Genomic DNA, 10,432 nt, shown 5'->3' on the forward strand with positions numbered 1-10,432 from the left:
GGGTGGATAACGGAAACAGGAGCGCTACTACTACTCGTCTGTCGGACTGGTCCAGTGCTCCTCTAGCCTGGCGCCTCTTCCCCTCGGCCTCTGCGCTGCGCCATGGAGAGAGAGAGAGAGATGCCACTCACGTCGCCTCTTCTGCCGGTGTCCTGTCCAGTGTGACGAACAAAAATGGCCTGGCTGGCTGTGTAGATCCGGTGTTTTCATTGAGGGCGATGAAGGTTGTAGACACTGACAGGTAAGGCCCGATGGGACGCAAGATATTTTCCATTATGTGGGAATGAACCGATTTAGGTGAAAAATGCGCAGTCTCGTTTTTGGTATTCTCTGAGGATTCATTGACAGCAGATCCGTACTGTATGTACACCAGCTCGCAGTAGTAAAACGGATGGACGCCCGGGCCGGCCAGACTGGGAGGAGAAGGTGGAAACAGCTGGCCTCGCAGTTTGCCTTTTCCACACAACGTGCTCGCGCCTTTTCTTGGCCAACTAGCTACGTAGCTCGCTCTACATGGAACGATCCCCTTGCACTGTCTTGCTGTAATCTTGTGCCAGAGGAGATTAATTAACATTCAGGATCGGTACAGTAGCATTTTTACTACTGGTGGTTCCTAAAGGTGGCTTTTCAGTTTCAGGTAACTTTCTTGGTATTTGACTAGTAGTAGATCGAATACAGTTTCATGCAAGTATACAATTCAGCAAAAGGCGATGCACATACACCTGAAAGACATTCTGTAGCACGTGATTTCAACATGTTAGTGCGTATGTTAGCTGACACGAAACTATGAGATGAGACTGTCGCCGTACACCAGGCGTATATATATAGCGGACAAAGTAGCAGTACTGGACAGTGAGTTTGCTGGATGTATTACCACTTTTCGATTTATTTAATCCATAAGCATGTATCGAACATAGAAACGAGACATTTATGTAGACAGTAAGTACGACTAGCATATGAACAGTTAAATAGAGGGTGAACAGATCATACCTTTGGCTAATTTAGGCTAGGATAAAACCGCGGTGGTTGCGGCTTCCTCCGCAACTTTCTTCTTAGCAGCGGCAACGTCATCCATGGAGTCGGTCTCGGGAAAGTAGTCTTTTTTTTTACGAATGAGTCTCGGGAAAGTAGTCGAAGCCAAGGACGAAGACGAAGAGGGCAGACGTGCGAAGACGCTCTCCCAAAACCTTATCGCCCTTTTCCTAGTGTAGGATCGCAAACAACGGGGGTTTCAAAGGCCTTCTCTGGCCGTGTACGCGGTCAACTGGATGGATCACTCGAAGCAACAACAGTGACTGGAACAGTGGAGTGACGACCAAGGTTGTGTGAAAGGAGGAACGGAATGTGTCAACTAGGGTTGCAAACACCTCCAACATATAGTCCGGTGGATTGGGAGTTGTAGCACATGGTCCAACCTCTCACAAGTGGCACATCCATTAACGACTCATAATTAATTTCAAATTAATTAATTATTCCCGACTGACAAAATAAAGTGCAAGTATGACATAGATCTGAGCTCGGATCGGCTCGTTCATGAAACATGATGTGTGCGTGGGCGAGGCAAGGCATGACGAATAGTGGAGGAGGAGCGTGCATGTACCACTCCCCTTCTCAAGATCCAATAACATATAGAAGGGAATCCGTTATAAACATGTTTCAACTCTCCTCCACTAGCATTATGGTACTAAACTTCCCACCATGTCATGACATCCCACACGGACCTTAGGGAGGAATTATGGTTTATATGACCCAAGGCTCATATATAATTCAACAATTCCCCACCAGATCCCGAAGACATTATGTTGTCCTATGTTCCAAAACATTGTTTTGATATACTGGTATTTTTCAGTGGAGACCGATTAAGATTTAACATCCACCTAAAGCAAAGGGTTGTACTTCTTCACAACTGAACAATGGACCATGCCTTAATTATTAGTTTGACGTTTAAAACTTTCACCAATTTTCTTACCGGTACTAGGCTGCCGAAGGCTAACCCCACGGGTGGAGCATATTAGTCACACTCCTGACCTACTTATCAGCTTCCTAGAGATTACCCTATCAAATAGACTGTGACCAACAGTCGGGCTCATATAGGTGTGTTCTTCCAAAGATTGCTTTGTAGGATGGCCTCTTGCTTACACAAGCTTTAGAACACATTACTCTTAGAAAGGATGCCAGAGTACTCGTCTCGTGGGGCTCGCTAAGGGCTAAGAGAGCCTTTGACCGTCCATTTCACGGTGGCTCATCGCGAGGGCCTCTCGGGGGCTCTTCGTGTCGTCCGATCTATCCGGACGATACGCACCCGGGTGACCTGGTTGGGCGGTCCCTGACAGGAGGACCACGGGGCTCGCGAGGAGCGAAAGTCATGGGGCGACGTTGGGAGCACCCGTGAGGGCACTGTCGCGCGTTGCCCCGCACGCCAACACGCTCGCGTCAGGTTAGCCAGACCCACCTATTGGTAGCCTTTGGCCCCGGGCGGTTAGATTGGTTGGGCTAGTTGGCGGGTAGTGCGCCCGCAATGCCCATGTTGTGTGTTTCCTCACCCGCAATGGCCAAGCCGAACCTGCCCGTCGTGGCCTTTGGCCCCGCGCATGACGACTGAGCCGGACCCCAGTCTGTTAGCTGCCTTTGGCCCCTGACTGGTTGGTCCGGTCGTGCCAACCGGGCCCGTGCGCGCGTCTCGTTGGCGAGTGTCAGATGCTCCAAGAGAGATGTAGGATCAAAAGTATGTCTAGAGGAGGGATGATTAGACTACTTGACAAAATAAAAACTTATCATTTTCCCTATTTTAGCTGTGTGCAAGTTTTATCAATTCTACCAAGGCAAGAAACACCCTACACATGCAAAGTCTAAGAGTTGTGCAGCAGAAGGTAAAGACTTCACATATGAATGTAAAGGAGGGATCGGAGAAATCAAACGCAATGAAGACACGGTGATTTTTGGCGTGGTTTCGATAGGTGGTGCTATCGTACATCCACATTGATGGAGACTTCAACCCATGGAGGGTAACGGCTGCGCGAGTCCCCGGAGGGCTCCACCCATGAAGGGTCGACGAACAAGCAACCTTGTCTATTCCACCATGGCTTACATCCACGAAGGATTAGCCTCACTTGGATTATATCCGCACGAAGTAGGTGATCTCCTTGCCCTTACAAACTAATTGGTTCAACTCCACATGATCTTGGAGGCTCCCAAGTGACACCTAACCAATCTAGGAGACACCACTTTCCAAAAGGTAATATATGTTGTTGTTGATGATGAACTCCTTGCTCTTGTGCTTCAAAAGATAGTCTCCTCAACACTCAATCACTCTCTCACAGATTTGGCTTGGGTAGGAGAAGGATTGAAGTGGAAATCAACTTGGCGAGGCTAGAAAGAAAGGTTCAAATGGTTGGATTGGAATGTCTTGATCTCAACACATAAGTAGGTGGTTCTCTCTCAGAAAATGAATGGTGAAAGTGTAGTTTCATTCTGATGTCTCTCTCAGAGTGTAAGTAGGGGTGGAGGGGTATATATAGCCTTCACCAAAGACCCAACCATTACAACCTTTTGGCACATCTCGGTGACACCGAAACAAAATCTTGGTGAGACCGAACTGTGTAAAAGATTCGAATATTAGGAATTTCAATGACACCGAACGGATCCACTCGGACTGACCGATTCATGATGACCTAAGCAAGACCTTGTTTTAGTAGGTCCGATCAAACCAACTCAGTAATTCCGAAATGGAATCGAAGGGTTACAGAAATTTGGTCACTACACTTTGGTGGCACCGAATCTCATCTCGGTTCTACCATGTTTCTAGGGTTTGGCTGTGGCGCTGTGTAGGTTCAACTTGGTGGGTCCGGGTGTAGATGTATCGGTGGGACCGAGTTTGATATGTAGAGTTTGGAAAAATTGGAACGTGGGAAAGTGGCTAAGGATTTTGGAGCAATATCTTCAAGCACTTTGAGCAACTAAGTCATGATCAAAACCTCAACCCCTTTTAATAGTATTGGCTTTCCTATGGACTCAATGTGATCTTGGATCACTTAACCTAAAATGAAGAGTCTTGGAGCTTTTGCCAATATGTTTCCATAGCATTTTGAGGGGTCCACATCCACATGGCCTTGCCATGCCAACATTGAACTTTCCTGAAATCTATCTTTGAGTAGGCATTAGTTTAATGACATATATGTTGTTATTAATTACCAAAACCACCTGGGGATTAGTTGCACTTTCATTATTCCCCTTTTTGGTAATTGATGAAATCATATAGATCAAAACTTTGACAATGGATATAGTCAATGAACATCGTCGTCGCTTTGAGAAGGATGTGATAAGCAAGAACTCCCCCCTAAATTTGTGCATTATTTAGAATTTGCGTTTGAATGAAAATGCACAATCAATTAGGATCATGGGTAACTCTTCCATGTCACATACATCTTGGTAGAGTGCACAAACTGATATTAATGAAGTACAAGAGAAAAAAAACTCATCAGCAAGCATACAAGTGAATGATCATAACGGGAATCATCTAGATAGATCGATAATCAAGCATAGCATTAAGTATGGCATGATCAAGGACAGAAGCATCGTAGTCTCATACAAGCATCAACCAAAAGTATCACAAAGTAGCATGAAGAAGCAAAAACAAAACGAGAAAAAGCAAGACACTTCCTACTTGTGAGCTGCGTTGGGATTTCCCCGAAGATGAGGGGATGATGCAATACAGTAGAGATAAGTATTTCCCTTAGTTATGAAGCCAAGGTTATCAATCCAGTAGGATAATCACGCAACACCTCGTTAGCAGCTCCCGCACACAAAATAACAAATCCTCACACCGAACGCGAACAAGGGCTTGTCAATCCCTTGCCGGTTAATTTCAAGATTAAATTGTATGGTGATAGATAGATAGATCGAACAAAAATAAAAAATAAAATAAATGAAGTAAAATTGCAGCAAGGTATTTTTAGGATTTTTAATATGTGACAAAGGTAGACCCTGGGGGCCATAGTTTTCACTAGAGGCTTCTCTCTTGAAAATAGCATACGGTGGGTAGACAAATTACTGTTGGGCAATCGATATAAAAGCAAATAATCATGACAATATCCAAGACAATGATCATGTATATAGGCATCATGTCCGAGACAAGTAGACCGAAATGATTTTTCATCTACTACTATTACTCCACACATCGACTGCTATCCAGCATGCATCTAGAGTATTAAGTTCATAAAGAACGGAGTAACGCCTTAAGCAAGATGACATGATGTAGACAAAGTAAACTCATGATTGAATAAACCCCATATTTTTATCCTTAATAGCAATGATACAATACATGTCATGTCCCCTGTTGTCACTTGGATTGAGCACTGCAAGATCGAACCAATTACAAAGCACCTCTCCCACTGCAAGATAAATCAATCTAGTTGGCTAAACCAAATCAGTAGATCAGAGAGAAATACGAAGCTATAACAATCATGCATAAAAGAGTTCAGAGAAAACTCAAATAACATTCATGGATAATCTGATCATAAACTCAAAATTCATCGGATCCCAACAAACACATCGCAAAAAGTGATTACATTGGATAGAATTCCAAGAACATCGAGAAGAGCATTGTATTGAAGATAAAATAGAGAGAAAAGGCCATCTAGATACTAACTATGGACCCATAGATCTCTGGTAAACTACTCACGCATCATCGGAAGGGCAGAAAGGTTGATGTGGAGCCCCTCCATAGTCGAATCCCCCTCCACCAGAGTGCCGAAAAAGTCCTCTAGATGGGACCTCTCGAGAACAGGAACTTGCGGAGGCTGCTACTTCTAGAGCTTGCATTGATTTTTTCCCTTGAAGAGGAAAGGGTGATGCAGCAAAGTAGAGATAAGTATTTTCCTCAGTTAAGAACTAAGGTATTAATCCAGTAGGAGGCACAAGCAAGTGCCCAATAGATGTACCTGCACAAACTAACAAACACTTGCACACAACGCCAAAAAGGGGTTGTCAATTGATACGTCTCCATCGTATCTACTTTTCCAAACTCTTTTGCCCTTGTTTTGGACTCTAACTTGCATGATTTGAATGGAACTAACCCGGGCTGACGCTGTTTTCAGTAGAATTTCCATGGTGTTATTTTTGTGCAGAATAAAAAGTTCTCGGAATGACATAAAACTTCATGGAGCCAAGTTTTGGAATTAATACAAATATTGGAGAAATAATCAGCAGCAGGGGGCCCAAACCCTAGCCACAAGGGAGGGGGTCGCGCCCACCCCCTGGGGCGTGCCCTACGACCTTGTGGGCTCCCTGGACCTCCACCGACCTCAACTCCAACTCCATATAGTCTCTTTTGGGGAGAAAAAAAATGAGAGAGAAGGATTCATCGCGTTTTATGATACGGAGTCGCCGCCAAGCCCTGTTCTTCCTCAGGAGGGCAGATCTGGAGTCCGTTTTGGGCTCCGGAGAGGGGAATCCATTGCCATCGTCATCATCAACCATCTTCCATCACCAATTTCATGATGCTCACCGCCGTGCGTGAGTAATTCCATCGTAGGTGTTGGGGAACGTAGCAGAAATTCAAAATTTTCCTACGCGTCACCAAGATCTATCTATGGAGAAACCAGCTACGAGTAGAAGGAGAGTGCATCTACATACCCTTGTAGATCGCTAAGCGGAAGCGTTCAAGTGAACGGGGTTGATGGAGTCGTACTCGCCGTGATTCAAATCACCGATGATCTAGTGCCGAACGGACAGCACCTCCGCGTTCAACACACGTACAGCTCGACGATGTCTCCCACGCCTTGATCCAGCAAGGAGAGAGGGAGAGGTTGAGGAAGACTCCATCCAGCAGCAGCACAACGGCGTGGTGGTGATGGAGGAGCGTGGCAATCCTGCAGGGCTTCGCCAAGCACCTACGGGAGAGGAGGAGGTGTCACGGGAGGGAGGGAGGCGCCAAGGGCTCAGGTATGGATGCCCTCCCTCCCCTCCACTATATATAGGGGCAGGGGAGAGGGGGGAGGCGCAGCCTTGCCCCTTCCTCCAAGGAAGGGGTGCGGCTAAGAAGGGGGGAGGAGTCCATCCTCCCCAAGGCACCTCGGAGGTGCCTTCCCCCTTTAGGACTCTCCCCTTTTTCCTATATCTTGGCGCATGGGCCTCTAGGGGCTGGTGCCCTTGGCCCATGTAGGCCAAGGCGCACCCCCTACAGCCCATGTGGCCCCTCGGGGCAGGTGGCCCCACCCGGTGGGCCCACGGGACCCTTCCGGTGGTCCCGGTACAATACCGATGACCCCGAAACTTGTCCCGATGGCCGAAACAGGACTTCCTATATATAAATCTTTACCTCCGGACCATTCTGGAACTCCTCGTGACGTCCGGGATCTCATCCGGGACTCCGAACAACATTCGGTAACCACATACAAGCTTCCTTTATAACCCTAGCGTCATCGAACCTTAAGTGTGTAGACCCTACGGGTTCGGGAGACATGAAGACATGACCGAGACATTCTCCGGTCAATAACCAACAGCGGGATCTGGATACCCATGTTGGCTCCCACATGTTCCACGATGATCTCATCGGATGAACCACGATGTCAAGGACTCAATCGATCCCGTATACAATTCCCTTTGTCTAGCGGTATTTTACTTGCCCGAGATTCGATCGTCGGTATACCGATACCTTGTTCAATCTCGTTACCGGCAAGTCTCTTTACTCGTTCCGTAACACATCATCCCGTGATCAACCCCTTGGTCACATTGTGCACATTATGATGATGTCCTACCGAGTGGGCCCAGAGATACCTCTCCGTTTACACGGAGTGACAAATCCCAGTCTCGATCCGCATAAAACAATAGATACTTTCGGAGATACCTGTAGTGCACCTTTATAGTCACCCAGTTACGTTGTGATGTTTGATACACCCAAAGCACTCCTACGGTATCCAGGAGTTACACGCTCTCATGGTCAAAGGAAGAGATACTTGACATTGGCAAAGCTCTAGCAAACGAACTACACGATCTTTGTGCTATGCTTAGGATTGGGTCTTGTCCATCACATCATTCTCCTAATGATGTGATCCCGTTATCAACGACATCTAATGTCCATAGCCAGGAAACCATGACTATCTGTTGATCACAATGAGCTAGTCAACTAGAGGCTCACTAGGGACATATTGTGGTCTATGTATTCACACGTGTATTACGATTTCCGGATAATACAGTTATAGCATGAATAAAAGACTATTATCATGAACAGAGAAATATAATAATAACACTTTTATTATTGCCTCTAGGGCATATTTCCAACAGTCTCCCACTTGCACTAGAGTCAATAATCTAGTTCACATCGCCATGTGATTAACACTCACAGGTCACATCACCATGTGACCAACATCCAAAGAGTTTACTAGTGTCACTAAACTAGTTCACATCATCATGTGATTAAGACTCAATGAGTTCTGGGGTTTGATCATGTTCTGCTTGTGAGAGAGGTTTTAGTCAACGGGTCTGCAACATTCAGATCCGTGTGTACTTCGCAAATCTCTAGGTCATATTGTAAATGCTGCTTCCACGCTCCACTTGGAGTTATTCCAAATGGATGTTCCACTATATGTATCCGGTTTGCTACTCAGAGTCATTCGGATAGGTGTTAAAGCTTGCATCGACGTAACCTTTTACGTCGAACTCTTTATCACCTCCATAATCGAGAAACATATCCTTATTCCTCTAAGGATAATTTTGACCGCTGTCCAATGATCCATTCCTGGATTATTCTTGTACCCCTTGACTGACTCATGGCAAGGCACACTTCCGGTGCGGTACACAGCATAGCATACTATAGAGCCTACGTCTTAAGCATAGGGGACGACCTTCGTCCTTTCTCTCTATTCTGCCGTGGTCAAGCTTTAAGTCTTAACTTCGTACCTTACAACTCAGGAAAGAACTTCTTCTTTGACTGATCCATCTTGAACACCTTCAAGATCATGTCAAGGTATATGCTCATTTTGAAAGTACCATTAAGCGTTTTGATCTATCCTTATAGATCTTGATGCTCAATGCTCAAGCAGCTTAATCCAGGCTTTCCATTGAAAAACACTTTCAAAATAACCCTATATGCTTTCCAGAAATTCTACGTCATTTCTGATCAACAATATGTCAACAACATATACTCATTAGAAATTCTATAGTGCTCCCACTCACTTCTTTGGAAATACAAGTTTCTCATAAACTTTGTATACACCAAAATCTTTGATCATCTCATCAAAGCGCACATTCCAACTCCGAGATGCTTATTCCAGTCCTTAGAAGGATTGCTGGAGCTAGCATACCTATTAGCATCCTTAGGATCGACAAAACCTTTCTGATTGTATCACATACAACCTTTCCTTACGAAAACTGGTAAGGAAACTCGTTTTGACATCCATCTGCCAGATTTCATAAATGCAGCTAATGCTAACATGAATCCGACGGACTTTAAGCTTCGCTACACATGAGAAAATCTCATCATAGTCAACTCCTTGAACTTGTGAAAAAACACTTCGCCACAAGTCGAGCTTCATAGATGGTGACATTACCATCCACGTCCGTCTTCTTCTTAAAGGTCCATTTATCTTAATGGCTTGCCGATCATCGGGCAAGTCCACCAAAGTCCATGCTTTGTTCTGATACATGGATCCTATCTCGGATTTCATGGCTTCTAACCATTTGTCGGAATTTGGGCCCACCATCGCTTCTCCATAGCTCGTAGGTTCATTGTTGTCTAGCAACATGACCTTCAAGACAGGATCACCGTACCACTCTGAAGTAGTACGCATCCTTGTCATCCCACGAGGTTTGGTAGTGACTTGATCCGAAGTTTCATGATCAATATCATAAGCTTCCACTTCAATTGGTGTAGGTGCCACAGGAACAACTTCCTGTGCCCTGATACACACTGGTTGAAGTGATGGTTCAATAACCATATCAAGTCTCCACCATCCTCCCACTCAACTCTTTCGAGAGAAACCTTTCCTCGAGAAAGGACCCGATTCTAGAAACAATTCATATTGCTTTCGGATCTGAGACAGGAGGTATACCCAACTGTTTTGGGTGTCCTATGAAGATGCATTTTATCCGCTTTGGGTTTGAGCTTATCAATCCTGAAACTTTTCCACATAAGCGTCGCAGCCCCAAACCTTTAAGAAACGACAACTTAGGTTTCTCTAAACCATAATTCATACGGTGTCATCTCAACGGAATTACGTGGTGCCCTATTTAAAGTGAATGTGGTTGTCTCTAATGCCTAACCCATGAACGATAGTGGTAATTCGATAAGAGACATCATGGTACGCACCATATCCAATAGGGTGCAACTATGATGTTCGGACACACCATCACACTATGGTGTTCCAGGCGGTATTAATTGTGAAACAATTTCCACAATGTCTTAATTGTGTGCCAAAACTCGTAACTCAGATAT

Source organism: Triticum dicoccoides, chromosome 4A (genome assembly GCF_002162155.2).
Source record: "Triticum dicoccoides isolate Atlit2015 ecotype Zavitan chromosome 4A, WEW_v2.0, whole genome shotgun sequence".
NCBI lineage: Eukaryota > Viridiplantae > Streptophyta > Magnoliopsida > Poales > Poaceae > Triticum > Triticum dicoccoides.